Source organism: Protopterus annectens, chromosome 2.part2 (assembly GCF_019279795.1).
Source record: "Protopterus annectens isolate FY-2018-M chromosome 2.part2, PAN1.0, whole genome shotgun sequence".
Classification (NCBI taxonomy): Eukaryota; Metazoa; Chordata; order Ceratodontiformes; family Protopteridae; genus Protopterus; species Protopterus annectens.
Genome location: NC_056730.1, coordinates 983032227 through 983048347, shown reverse-complemented (window position 1 = coordinate 983048347; position 16121 = coordinate 983032227).

Here is a 16121-nt window from a genome sequence, read left to right as displayed (position 1 = left end):
GCATTTCTCTAAACACATCATACAGCTCAAGAGACCACATATATTCATAATTAAAAAGATCAGTGATCTAAAAAATCTTAGTTATCAGGTGAGAATGTCAGCCCTGTCTGTACTCAGTCTTTTACAGACTCCACCATGGAGATCTGTGTCTAGCCTTTCAAGCCATGACAGATCCAACCCTATGTGACCTCCAGTTCCTTCTCAGAACTAATGGTGCCCCAAATACTTGGTTAAAGGCACTAAAGTTTCATTAGCAGAAAAAAAAGACACATTAATGTGATAGATTCATAGTATCCCTCATCTCTGGCACAAACGTCCACCACATACCAAGCACAGCAGCAGCTTTGCCAGTTTCAAGGTCAACCTAGATAATTGGATGGGCAACCTCAAATTCTCCCACAGTCAATCTTGTCTTGCCTTCCTTGCAGCTAGAGGTAATTTTTGAATAGGTTTTTGGCTAGGCTGCAATGGTCTGGAGACTGTTTGTTTAGTACCTACATAAGAACCTATGAATCTAATACTGTTTTCATACTGCCACGTGACTGTCTATTCACTATAGGCCTAATTTGGTCTCCAGCTACCAGAGGGTAGAAACACTTTTATTCTTTCAGTGATTATGAATATAAAAAATTGTGATCTAGATTTAAAAGTGAAATTTTTCTATAAGAAGAATGTATAACTAGCCTAAATTGATTTTGTAGAAGGATAAAGCCCTGCTATGGTTCCAGTGATGCAACTTAAATAACAGCTTAAGTGCTTGGCAATGCAGGTAGAGGGGATAGGTTTGCTCATCCTGGGGGGAGGGGAGAGATACACACAACAGAGGCATACTCATGTGGATTAGTTTCCATGCTGGAGGCCATGGACTGCTGTCTATGGGTGGATGGATCAGTTCTGCTGAAATTAGCCCCTTGTGGAAATGAATGGTGGCCAGTGCTGACACCTTATTATACACATTACACAATTCATGATAGTACCAACCAGTAAAGCAGCCATAGCCCATGACATAACAGCATAATAAAATGTTTAACTCAAATTGGTATTATAAAGTCTCAATATGTAAACTGAATGAAAATGCATTATCTAGAACCCACTAAAAAAGTGAGAACGACTACAAGGTAACAAGTGGAAATTATGCTTAATCTGGCATAGATACTATACCTCGTGTTAGAAGAAACAAGAACCACAAGGGTTTAGGAATAAATTGCATCCATTTCTGCCTCATTCCTGGAATCATAGACATTCTTCCATTAAAGCTAATAGTACTCTTCATATATACCAGAAAATGCTCACTGATTAACAACCGATTTTGACACATAAAATTTACTAATTTTTTAACAGCTGCATACAACACAGATAAGTTCAAACACTCCACAAATAACTGGACAATAACAACACTTTCACCTGTACTTAGAAGCATGTCATCTGTGTTTATTTACTATGGAAAGGATGATATCATAAATCCTGATGCATCACTGGTAATAGGAAGCAGCGGGGCTAAATACAGCAGAGAAGGACTGAGCATAAGGAGGATAACTGTCTTTCTCTGACTGTTTATATTTGCTGCCCTTATCTGAGTCTTGTCTAGTTTGTAATTATGAAAACAGGGTTTCTAGAAATGCACAATATTCCAAATGAGATGTCAACACCTGCCAGTATAGACATACTGCTGGTATAGAGACATAACAACGTATTGTTTTCTACTGCTGATTCCCTTTCCTGGCACACATTCCAGCACATCATCAGCCCTCCTTGCTGCTTTTCACATTGTTTGTGCACTTTTAAGTCATCTGATGCAACTACTTTAGGTCCCTTTCCACAGTTGCTAGCTGCACTGCTTCCCATCTAGCCGATTATATTCCTTAGGTTTTGTGCTTCCACGATGCACTATTTTTAAACATAACTGAAGGTAGATGAAGTAGTCTATGACAATACATCTGGTAATGGCAAGGGGACAATGGTATTAACCCTGTGGCATTATTTTATCACCCACATAGCATTGGTCATCCCACTTAATACATTACAGGAAAGCAGGTTTCCTCTCCAATATAATCCCAGGCATATTATACCAAACCCCTCATTATGTCTGTCTAGTACCCTTTCTTTTATTTTAACTTATGTTGTAAGTTCAGTAATAAGCCAGGATACAAAGGCATTATACAGGACAAAAAAAAAAGCCAGGGCACTGGGAAGCAATCTGAAGTGCTGAAAACATATTGTTATAAAATGAGAAAATAATAGAAAAACTGACAGAGGACTTTTGTTGATGTAATGTATCCTCCTATTTCTGTACCTTTCAGCCTATATTTCAGGTTTGTGCGGCAGAGTGTTTGTTGAAAAAATATAGTTTTTTTGTAGGATTGTACAGATTTGCAAAACATTAAATTATTATTGCATTATAATTATTAAGTATGATATTGCAAGGTTTAACAGCATAAGAGCATGCGACACTAGATTGCATACTGAAAGCAAATTTCAATGTATTTATTTATTTATTTATTTACTTACTTACTTATTTACTTATTTTCTGACTGGCATAGTCTCACTAGGCGTATCTGCAGGAACAAAGAAAGTGTTGCCATAAGAAGAGATAGCAAATTAAGTATGTTTGTTATGCAAGTGAAGTTTATGCTAATAATATTAAATGTAGTATGACATTTTCTCTGGCTGACTTAATACTTGCTAACAGACAGTCAAAACAGATTTATAATCAAAGTAATTAAGTGGCAGACATTTCAAAGGAGCATGGTAATGCACATGGAAAAGTATCAAATAATGGCTCATACTGGGCTGCCAGATTCTAATACAAATTAGTATCCCAATTCTAGATTTACTTCAAAGCTCATTTACTAAAACAAATTCCTATTGGTTTTGGTGATTAGCATAATGGTTAAGGTGTTTACCAGCCAGGCAAGAGGTACAGGGGTTTAATCCTCTCCAAAGGAAGGGAAATTGGCTAGGCTGAAAATGGCCCACAAAGGCAGCTTGCCTATGAACCCCTATTGTAATTCTAGGATTTGCTTTCTAGGTATAACCTGTCTACTTTGTTTTTGGGTTTGCAGATGTGGTATAATGGTTAAGGTGTTTACTTTACAGGCAGAAGGTACAGGGTTTAATTGTCATCTTTGGAAGGGAAACTGGTTAGTCTTAAAATAGCCCACCACAACAGCTAGTCTAGTATTTACCTATGGACAGGTCAAGTCCTTAGCTGCTAGTTAGTAGAATTCAAGCATTTGGGGCACAAATGGGTGTACAGCACCCTAAATTCACTGATGTGTACTTTTGCACATATTCTACTTTCACTACAGAAACAATGACAAAAGTCATATATTGTAAATAATATATAATATTTACAAACCTGCCCTGCTTGGGCATCCCCTGAAACTGCTTGGGGGGGGGGGTCATCTTAGGGAGGCTAGCCACAACGTTTGGGAAATATTGTTCTGAAACAAGTTTCTGTAGTTTGATTCAAAATGCACCAAACAAGAACATGCAAGGCAGTTTCTCTCCTAAAGACTTTGCAGGAGATTTTGACTTTGATTTCCTTTAGTTGTGCACTAGTGTACTGCTGATTTAAAAATAATGGTGATAGGTGATGTGTGACTGAGGGTCTAGCACTTCTATCCCCCTCTGCTTACAAATACAGACCAGATTTAAATTTATAGCTCAAACTTGACTATCTGAATGGAAAATAGGTGCATGATTTATTACAGACTGTAGAGACATTCATGGTAAAATCTATAATAAAGCATTAGACAGGTTTTGTTTAATACAATCAAAAACTAGTCTAGAGAAAGAAATAATAGGATTCAAACCCACTTCCAAACCTGAAGATAGAGCTGCCTATAAAAAGCAAACAGGTATTAAATAAATCAATAGTTAAATGAACAAATGAATGAATAAATACATAAATAAATAAATAAATAAATAAATAAATAAATAAATAAATAAATACAGATATACAAACATAGATATACACATACATTCAGGTTATTGCTGAATTCAGGGCTGTGTTACAAGTTTCTCTGTTGCCCATACCTTACTTGGATAGAAGGAAGTTTCTCTGTTCACATGTGAGAGAGGGGAGCTTTGAGCAGCCTATCTGTCCCTGGAGGAGTGGTTTCAGCCCAGACATTAGTAGTTTATTGGCCATTTTGGGCTAATTTCTATCTCTTTCATTTCCCTGCTATAAAAAACGCATTTACGTGGTTTTGCGTGCCAGGCAGCACCAGTTAGCTAGGGTTAAACTATTCCCGGCTCCACAAAGTCTACTCTTCAATTTTTGCCTTGGAACTAGACAAACTTTCAACGTAAGCACTCAAACCATTCATTTCACAGCCCAGCACTTGCTCAAAACTCATAGCAAGCACTTATAAACCCTAGCACTAAACCCTCCTGCACTGTACAGAAGGACAAGGCTCTCTATTCTTCCCTACCAGCCAATCAGTAAAACAGCTCACTTTACCTATTCAGGCATGTCCAAAGGGCAGTTTCAGGTGTACTCTTCAGTCCAACTGGTGAATCTGGGCATTTTGAGGCAATGTTACAACTGCCTCATGTACACAGACAACCCTCTCCTCCTACCACCAAACACTAATATATGCGAGAGATGCAATTATACAGCCAAACTGGAAGCAAAGCTCTCACAACCCAAGACTGGAACTGGCAGTCAAGAGAAGAAGGAAATTACTTGCAACACACCACTAGTCTCACATAGACTTACTAAACCAACACTGGCAAATAACACAAATAAATACACGAAAATATACTTGGAGGCTCTAAATAAAAATCTGCAAAAGCAACAGAGACCTCTGAAGCAGACACCCAAGCAACCTCCATACCCCATCACAAACCATGAAACACATACTTCAAATAATCAGTGTGCCATGCAATCACTGCCCTTAAGGCAAAATAACATACCCAACACACTAGTAATAGGTGACTCTATAGTCAGGCACACTGATGTCCCACTAACTAGGTTGGACAAGGAGAAGGTTACAGTTAGCTGCTTGTCAGGCGCCAGGATCCACCACATAACACAAGCACTCAGGTCTCTCCAGAACAAGTACAACTACGACTCTGTCATTGTTCATGTTGGTGTGAATGATCTGAGACGTACCTCCCTGGACTAGGCTGTTAGAAGATATGATACATATTACCGATAAGAAAGAAGACAGTTCTATAGCTGTACATTTGAATAAATCTCACCATGGGGACAGTAGGGTGTTCCAAGGTACTGTTTTGAAATAAGTCTGTTCCTCAGTTTGAAGAAACATTCATAAAAAGACAATTGTTATGTACATAATCAATGTACTAATATGGCTATGTGAGCATGATGGGGCATGGTCACACCGGCTATCATCAGATAATGTGGCTGACCTATGGCCATATGGATGCCATCCCCTTCCCAGCAGATGTTCCATCACAGACACCATCTGTTTCAATATGTCATTCATCCAATCCATCGAATTGGCAACACAGTGTAGGCAGTCACGCATGTCAGCCTGTGCCACATCTAAAACCCTAAGCATTAATCTGGAGGACCTATTGGAACATGCCTGCACCTACATGATGGCCCTAAACATATGTCAAGTGGCACGGGAAGACATACCTGGATCAGATGGAGGATGAAGAACAGGCCTCCTTCATGCACCCCTAACAACTCTCCTGCACGGCACCTTACCCACACTTTGGCAGTTGCCAAAGTCAACAGGCACTGAAGCCACAGTAACCACACTACCCCAATTGAGTGTCTCACCCTCCACCTGTCCAATATATGAGGGCTGACTGGAATGGGTTCACCTAGCCCTACTGGCTGCGTGTGATGGAATTGCAAGGGATGGCTGAACGTCACCCTCAGAGTCAGATTCATCCTCTGCCCCCCCCCCCCTCGACTGTGCCTCTGTTTGGCTACCATCATCATCAGAGTCTGCTAATACTCTGACATCAGGTGATAGGAGTTCCACACTTCCACTGTCAGGATCACCTGTGATAATAAGGAACAAACATAGGAAAAAATAATACCTACACTACTATAGTCCAATATATGCTAGCAAACTAACAGCGGTGCTACTATTACAGACAGTACAGCAATACACACAACAGTCTGAACACCCACATCACAAACTAAATATTTCTTTGAACTGCTCATCAGTACTGACATAAAAATGTTTGACTTACCATGTGCAGTTGATTGTAGGCTCCCTAAAGTGGATGGTCCTGGAAGAAGTTAAGCAAAAGGTAAGGAAACCATCATCACAATGAACAGTAACCCAGGGGGTTAAAACTTTTTGCCTTTTATATGTCAATTAGCAATACTTTTAACACGAACTTGGATGACACATCCACCCCAAGCCCATGTGTAATCAACCCAAATATGTTGTTAACTGTACCAATCTACAACTATTCCCCCCAAAAGATATTTAATGTTACGCATAACTTAAGTAATGCTGTCAATATTATACAATTGAGATAGGTAAGCCTACCTGGAAGCTCCTCCTGGGGCATACTTGCCTTCCCTGAAACAGCAGTACCAAAGTCAATGACATGCTGTTATGCACTTTCCAGTGAGCCTTCTGGATCCCTGACAGTGGACAGGAACTCTTCATTTGGTGTCTATGGTGGCTCTGTAGCACCCCCACATAGTAGCCATCCATTCAAGGGCTACTGCAGCTGCTCTCCTCCTGGCAAATGAAATCATGTCAGTAGCCCTATAGTGTACCTAATCATATGTCTTCCTCTGGCCACCTACTGTATTCACATCAGCCACTATCTTCTACCAAACTTGCATTCTGCCAGACATATCCCCATGTCCATTCTCAAGTAGAAAGGCACCATCTCACCTAAATGTTTCCACAATTACTTCATTCTCAGGGTTACTAAATGGGGATTTGTGGGGATTGGGACACTTGGGTGCCATAGTCCTAGGTGATGTAAAACACAAAAGAAGAAGAATACACATAAGTATCATGTAAGTAAAAGTCCTTCTTAGATATAACACATAAAAGGAAGTATTTTACTATTACCCACTGGAAAAAGACATAAAACAGTCAAGATATTCAAATATAAAAAAGGAATTGTGTGGTTATAACATATTACAATCACACACAGAGCAAGGTTGGATCCAAAACAAAGAGAGTAATAATAGCAAGTTTTGTTTGCACTAACAAAAAATGCAACTTGGATTCCCCACCCCTGAAACAACAGACAAATGACACATTTTGCTAACAAACCATCAGTGAAATGCTAAAAGTTCTATCAAATACATGGGTCTATATTGCCTTATCAAAATATATTTCCATTGAATGCTTCTCCATTGACACCAAATCACTGAAATTCACTTCTGCAAAATGTGCAATTTTTCCCAGGGTAAGGAAACACTTGCCTCATAACACACCAGAGCACACACTGCACTAATTAAAACCCTGAGGTGGGAGCTGTGCCGCCAGCACCCCTAACTATATATACCAACTCTGAGATTGCACTACAGTGGAGAAAAGGGCAAAGTTGTGGTGTCGTCCAACTATTTCCTCACCCTGGGAAAAATTCCATGATCCGCGGAAGTGAATTTTGGTGATAAAGTGTTGATGGAGAAGCATTTGATGGAAATTCATTTTGATAAGGTAATATAGACCCCAAATAAACTGTCTCTGAAACATGTGAACACATTTACTACAGAACATTCCATTTTATACAGCTATCAGTCATGTCTACCTGTGGTCACCACTACCCTAGTGGTGTATATTGCCCATCCTAGAAGGCTAACACCCCTGTGCCAATGATAATATAGGACATTTACATTTCAAGGAAATAACAATAGAAAAGAGAAAAGAGAAAACCAGTTGTAATATTAGCACTTGCGATGGCAGTTAATAAGGCTGTACACCTGAGAAAGTAAAATGCCCTGACAAACATGCCTATGCCATCAGTATATTTCTAAGAAATGCATACAGATAAAAGGAGCATTTGCTAATGTATACATATATATATATATATATATATATATATATATATATAGAGAGAGAGAGAGAGAGGGACAGTTTTTCCTTAGTAACATTTCAGGATATCCAGTATTTAGCTGAAAAATACAGGTATACTTTATCAAGATCAGTAGTCTTCTGTGCAGATAAAACCCAAAGTAATTTCTTCTTCTTTTGTGTTATCCACATAGGCACCTTCAGGTTTCCTAGATATACACTTCCCTTTTTACAGTGAAGATTCAGGGCTGTGAGTATGGTGAAGATGCAAATGGCAAATGAGGTGTGAACTCATTAGAACTGCTGAATCCCAAATACTTGGCTCCATGTATAGATGTAAACATAGTGCAGGCACTCCCTCCATGTCTGTTGCTAATGGATTGCAACTATGAATGGTTACTGGTAGGGAGAAGGGAAATACAACAGCAATTCAGACTTCCTTACCTTCAATGGGTGTGTCAACCAGGTTAGACTTACAAAGTGTATAAGTAATTGTCTCAAGGTTTTAAATGTAAGTAAGCGGCACGCATTTCACAGCTCCTGTTCAGTAACATTTAACCTCCTTTTCATTTTTTGACAACTGTATATTATTCACACTTAATATCCTCACACATTTTAAGGACAGTGATACAGAATGAACTACAGATTGCATGTCTCAGATTACTGGTCAGATAAAACAAAAATAAACAACAAATACAGAAAGATAATACAGAGCTGCATTTGTACAAGCAATTGTCATAAAAGGTCATGTGATCCCTCAGTGCCATACATCTGAAATTAATACATGTGCAAACAACTGTCATATGTTTTGTTAGTACAGTGGTTTATGTTTCAGTTGGTTGTATACACAATGATTTTCATTCTCTGCCACAAAGCTGTCTGTGTGGCAAAGAGGAATAAGACACCCTTACTATATTTTAGAGGTTCATTGCAGTGAGAGTTCAAATTCAGACCTGTGTAAAAATATTTAATGTGTACCAACATAAATTTTGTAATGTTGTTTATTTAATAGATTTCTTTTCTGCATTTCTCCAACTTTTCCTTTTTTTCAATGCCACTGTTTGCATGGTGCAAGGCTTATCGCAAACAAGGGAAATGGAGAAACACAATGAATGTCATGTTTAGCTGTGCTTATCTCATTTGCAAGATGCTTAGCAGTGCATAAACCTGGACTAGTGGCCTACACAATATGCAGACAAAACACCTGTACACAGGCATAGACAGTATAAGGGTCAAAAAGGATAAATTGTAATTTTTGCTTTTCATTATGCAACATCCCTAAAGAATATTGCACAGTGGTTAGCAAGCTTTCCAACACCCGCAGCCATCAAACACCTGCAGACAGAAAGCAGATAGTCAACAACTTCAAAAAGGATGCATTCTGTTAATTCTGTTGAGCACCACATAAACAAGGTAAACAGCATTGCATGGCAGTTAACAGACAGAATTTAAGAATGAAAAGAGAATTATGCAACTATTATTTAACCATTCATGTGGCAGCAGGTGTAAGCGTAGGGCTATAATACAGATTATCCTGGATGCTAATACAGGAAGTGAACATATTTTTACTGCTGTGTCAGTCCACTTCATGGTAATGAAGAGGAAAATATACAAGTGGTATTTCATTATTCCTGTGGCAACAGGTGTAAGTGTAGGCTGCCATATACATGGTCCTTGGTTCTAATACAGGAAACACCAGGCATTTATACTGTTGTTCAAATTCATATTATATTAAATATCAGTTATAATAGATAACTATAAATAGTAGAGCTCATATGAATTATATGTATGAGGGATACGACACCCTTACTCTGTTTTGAAGATTCAGATGTGTGATTGAGGGTATACTGTCTACTATGTTTCTGTAAGGATAATACTGCTATCTGGACTTGGATGGCCTTCACACTTAAGACACATACAAAAATAAATGTATATACAATGACCTAGTCAGGTCACACACATACATGGTTAACACCTCAATCTGTCATCTGTATTTATGAATGATTGATGACTATGTCTGAGAAGCACTTCTTCTGTGGAAAAGATGGAAAATCAATGCTATGGAAGAAAATGTTTTGTCTCTTAGGTTTGAATCCCACACTGTAAAAATCAATTTTAGCAGTGTATAAAGCCAAACAAACATGTGTCAGGTCAGGACATTCATGCCCCTGTGCATGTCAGTAAAGTTGAAACACCTAACAGTTACAAACTAATGTCAAATGACAGATTAACCTTCCAATTTCAAAAATTGCTTTCCTCTCTGGTTGGCACTGTTGCTTTCTGCTTAACACTGCACAAACACAGTTGCCATTGTTTCCCTGGTTTGCGCACTAGCAGTAAATGCAATAAAAGGAATTGGTGGGAAATCATTATTTGCTATTGCTTTGGGATTAGACATGTCTGGTGTTAGAGGGGAAAGTGCCCAATTTAGGGTACAGGGGTGGGGTGTTCAGAGGTCCAAAACATTTACTGGACTCCTGTTAAATTGTCACAGCCAAAGGGTTCTGGAGGGGGAATATTCTGGTTCCCAGTACAAGTCTGATGTTTGAAATAGTCTGGCCAAGGTTGTATGCAGTGTGACTGGCATCCCACACACTGGACAACAGTGTATACACCACTTCAGTGACCTACAAATGCACAAGAGAGATACTCTCAACCAGGGGTTGGATGAGTTTCAAACTAGTGATATCTCACAGTTGTGTAAATATGCTAATAAAGAGAATTTATAATGCATGGAAAGATAAATATAGGCAAGACTGGTATGCATAATGCTCTTCTGTTCTGTTCTATTCTTTTCTTTTCTTTTCACAGCTAATCCTGAAATAGTGGTGAATAGGCAGACTCATGCTGATCTTCTGTAGAGACCGAGGGAAGCAGTTTGTATGTATACAGCACAAGAGAAGCATGCATATCCGAACTGTAACAGAAATACTGCAATTCATTAATAGTTTTACATAAATTAAAATCTATATAAGTGGCATAAATGCCCTACTGTTAACTATAGCCTGTATAATTGGACCAAACATATGTGCAATATATGCACATTGCAAGATTACTTTTAGAAATCCATAATTATAGTTTGTAGTTGTTAGGAAGTATACGTAAATGTAATTCTTCAGATAAAATAGTTGTATAATTGTGATGATGTGTTGTATGTCACATATGATGGTTCTATTTTTTCTCTCACCCCATCCGTTATCTTTTTTTTTTTTTCTGTTATGTGTTATCAAAATGTCTCCATGTTATCCATCTGTAACAAATCACTAAATGCTTCACAGCACACGGAGGTAGGCCAACCCTAGTGGGTCAGCCTGCCTCCTCTCTACTGGTTCCAGCACTGACATCCAGCACATCTGGGACCTGATCTGGAAGTACTGCCTCTGCTGCCCCTCTGCACCCCTTGTCTACCTCTATAAAGAGGCCAGTCACAAGTGGAGTCCCTTTAGGATCAGTCCTTGGACCATTCCTTTTAGGCATTTACTTTTCTGAAGTCAAGGACAATGTTAAAGTTCTCTGGCTGACTAAATTTGCAGATGATTGCAAATTAGAAGCTGTCACTGAATACCACACTGACACAAATGTTCTCCAGGAAGGACTGACACAGACAAACAATTGGTGTCAGAGCCATAGACTAAAACTAAATGCCAAAAAATGCATAATAGTATCCTTCAGGAAATCGTCCATTCCTGGTAACTATCATATTGAAAATACACCCCTTAGAGTTGACCCAGCAGCCAGGGACTGAGGGATACACATAGACAGTAATCTAGCCTTTTACCATCATGTGTCTACAGTAGTGAGGAAATCATTCTGTGTTGTGCAACTTATAAACAAAGCTATGGCATCTAGGTACAAGAAAGTCATCATTCCACTGTATTTGGCATTTATCAGACCTATCACTGAGTACAATGCTCCCTTTGGTATGTACCTAACCAGGCATATACAACAACTGAAACATCCACAAAGGTTCCTCATTAAAAGAATAGTGTGTAAGTAAGCAAAAAGTCTTATGCAGACCGCCTCAAGGCCCTACCCCTGTATTCTGTCTCCTACAGGTGTTGAAGGGAGATCTATGCCTGGCATGCAGGGCATCATCAGTTCCCACTCTGATGGACCTCCTGCATATCCACAAAACAAACAGTACCAGACTTAGCCATTTTAAAGACTTAATCTTTGCTGTGATATAAATAGGACCTGCTGTAGAGACAGGTACATATCCCACTGACTACTCTATCTCTGGAACAGGCTTCCATGTGAAGCAGAGTTCCTCCCTAACCTAATTCAAATGTATTTTTGACAATTGGATAGGGAACAGGAAATCCATCCCTGGCTTGGCACCTATGTCTCTAATGACACACACAACCTGTAAATGCTTCATCCTCCAGGCCCCTGCTAGTAAATGTTTCATATCCCAAGCCTCTGCTTTCACTTATTAAAAGTACCAGAACTTGTCAGAGATTTGGGATGCATGGTTAGGCTAAAAAGGCCCTTTTAGTTGTTAGCCTAGTAAACATCTATGAACCTATGATCTACCTTTGCCCTCAGGTAGCACTACCCTGGCAGCTGGTGCTATAGTACCCTAAGGGAGTACTGGTGGAGGTGGGGATTTTATCACCCTCCATTGGTGTATGCCTATGCCAGATGGAGAGGCTGCTGTCTTTCATTGTCCATAGGAGGAGGAGATGTCAAGCACTGCATTAACCAGTGGAGTAAGAAGACAGTGATGACAGTTTTGAGGGTGAGGACTAGATTCTGACTGTCTGCATTGTTCACTCCCTCACCCCAATCATGGTGTCTCACAAACTTTTGTGGCCTCACTGCCCCTGTGTCTTTTCTTGTTTATCATGTTTGTTTGCATTTTCTTCCTCACCTACCCAATTTACCTGACCAAGAATTGCCAATGTCCCTTCCCCAGCATTCCTCTCTTTCTGAAGTAAAAAAAAAATGGGCACCTATCCCACAAAAAAAAAAAATCGGCCCATATATAGCTCTCTATTTCATATAAGTGTCTTCATGACAAACTTGATTTGGTCCAACTGGCATTACAACATGACTGCATTGTTGTCACCCCTCTTTGTAGAAGTGACAGACCAAATTCAGCTAATATTTTCTACATATTTTCATTTTCCGGTGTTGAGGAAATGGATAGCTACGGCTCTTTCCTACCTCCCTACTGCACATTCCTATATTGCTTTGCCCTTATTCCTCCCTGTTTGTCTCCAATTTCCTATCTACCCCACTTTAACACCTATAATCTGGTAATAAAATAGAATCCCACACAACACACATAAGTTCCAAAAAACATTGGAGCCATTCACTTTTTTTTGGCTTCTAAGTTTGAGCAGAATTTGGCATTGTGCTCCAATGACAAGTGATGGAGAACAGTTTTTCTTGATGTAGTTACTTCTGCTCAGTGCTGCCTAAATATGCTGTGCTATGTCAACACCCAGTAACATATGGTAAATGTAGTTTAAAGTATAATTTAATTGTATTACCACTACTTATTTATTTATTTATTTATTTATTATTTATTTATTTGCAGTTGGTTTACCAGGATAGTCCATTGGGCCAAAAGAACCCGTTTTCAATGGAGTCCTGGGGAGAAAAGCTCCAGCACAGACAAAATTAGGTACATACAAGATTGCTAAATATAATGATAATTATACAAGTAGTAGATAAAACATTTAGCTCAAAAATTCAAAAGCATTCAAACAATACAATAAATGAAGATTAATGCGAAGTAAGTGAGCTGAGACAGTAATGTGATTTACATAACAGAGTTGTAATTGAGAAGGAACATAACATTACATTACAGAGTAGTTATTCAGAAGGAACACAAGCTTTGTTAGGTAAAGTTGAGTATGAAGGCATAGAGGAGGTAAGATGCCATATATTTATGAGGGGTGGGAGCAAGAACAATCCCATTGGGACCTGAGATGTGTATGGAGAGAGTTTTTGAATATGTAGTGATTAGAGGTGGTACGAATGGATGGTGGGAGTGAGTTCCAGAGACGGACAGGTTAGAGGATAATAGGTGTTTACCTGGGGATAAGATGGTTTATGAACTTTGAGTAGGTTTTGATTGTTGGACCTTAAGACTCTATTTGGTAGGTGCATTTTGAAGGCAGAAGACAGGGAGGGACAAAGAGAGGGGTTGAGAATGAGCTTATGAGCTAAAGTCAGCTGTATATAGATAAGATGATTAGGTAGTTCGAGCCAATTTAGTTTATGGAGAGAGGAACAGTGGTGGGTGGAGGACCTATGGCTATTTGCGAATTTGGCAATTTTGTTATAGCAGGAGCAAAGCTGGCTTTTTAGAGAGGTCTGAAGATTAGTCAGTAGTGGAGCCCGTGAGAGAAGAGAGGGATGAGAAAGGAGGAAGCGAGTGATTTTGGATGAGCTAGTAAGATACTGATTCTGCGGTAGAGCATACCTAGTTTTGATGAGTTTTCTTAATATTTAGTTGTAGATGGGAGTTGAATTTAAGCTGATTGTCAATTTGAACACCTAGTAGCTTAGTTTCAGATACTAGTTCCAAGGGTGAGTTGTTTTGGCTGGTAATTGAGAAAGAGTTTATATCGAAAGAAGTAGATTTGGAAGGGGTAAATACCATTAGTTTTGTTTTGGAGGCATTGAGTGCTAAGTGATTTATTTTCATCCAATGCTCAGTAATTGAGAAAGCTTCTTGAGTAAGTTTTTGGAGCAGAGAGGGGGAGGTGGCAGAGCAGATAATGGGGTAATTTAAAAGTATTATATACACTGGGATTCGAACCCTGTATCATATGGGATCAAAAACATATGTGATAAATTATTTACACCTGCTGCCACAGAGTCAGCAAAGCAGAAAGGTGTTTTTCATATACTCAATACTAACTCTCATAATGGTTGTGCACAGCTTAACTACACGCAAACAGGGAAAGCATTAGAAATGTGTATCTTGCATGCGCAAACACTTTGTCAAATATCGCTGAGATTCCTGTTGTTACTTTCTATTTAGTGTTCATGACATAACTACATATGGAAACAGAAAAAAATGAAGGCCCTATCTAAGAAAATGTCACATATTTACAATGTAGATCTGTTACCTCCTCCCATGCACTGTAACCCTGGTCTCTTAGTACTTGTTCACAAATATTTCAACTACACTACATAAATTAATAACAAATGTTGTGTTATATACCATGCACATCTTTAAAATGATAATACACATTCAGATTGTTCAGTACTTGTAGCAATGTGAACACCCGTTTGCATATAGATTGTGAAGATGTCTCTTAAAGTATACCTCGACATTGGAATACAACCACCAAATACTACACGTTGCACATTCATCAGTCTAGTAACATGCAGAACTTGAACTATCATGACAGTTGAACATGCCTACACATAGATCTCATATAGGCCTCCCAACATCTTCTCTCTGACATCCAGTACTGATGTCATCCACTATAAGTTGTCCTGCAGCCTTGTAAAATTCAGACTTGTGCTGTGGTGCTTGCATAAAGTACTGAGTTCTATACTCTGTGTACATAGATAGGTAGGGGTTCTGTTCTCACTGCAGTCAACTGTGGTGCGTGTGTGTGCGTGCGTGTGTGTGCGTGTGTGTGTGTGTGTGTGTGTGTGTGTGTGTGTGTGTTTGTGCACTTGCTTGACATTAGAGAGCGCATTTTAAACCAGCATGTGGGCCACTGCTATTACCATTTTCTCCCCACCAGACACTGCTGATGTCTTCACCTATAAACTGTTATGTGGCACTCTCCAAATCAGACTTGAGCTGCCATGCTTCTCTTAAATACAAAGTTCTGTAATCAGTGTACTTAGATAGGTAGGGGTTCTGTTCTCATGGTAGTTAACTGGGGTGTATGTTTTTGTGTACTTGCTTATTAGAAAGAGCATTTTACACCAGTATGTGGGACACTGTTATTACTGTCTTCCTCTCACCAGACTCTGCTGATGTTATCAGCTATAGCTGATTTATGGATGTGCAATACTCCCATCAGGGCAGTGTCAGAGATTGGCCTGTAAGCCAGGCACAAGTCATCTCATCCTATACGATACAGATTACAGTGACAGGGCTTTTAGTCTATCCACACATGTCAAGGTGTGGTTTGTAGGCCCTGTATTTTCTTGGTAAAAAACTCCTGT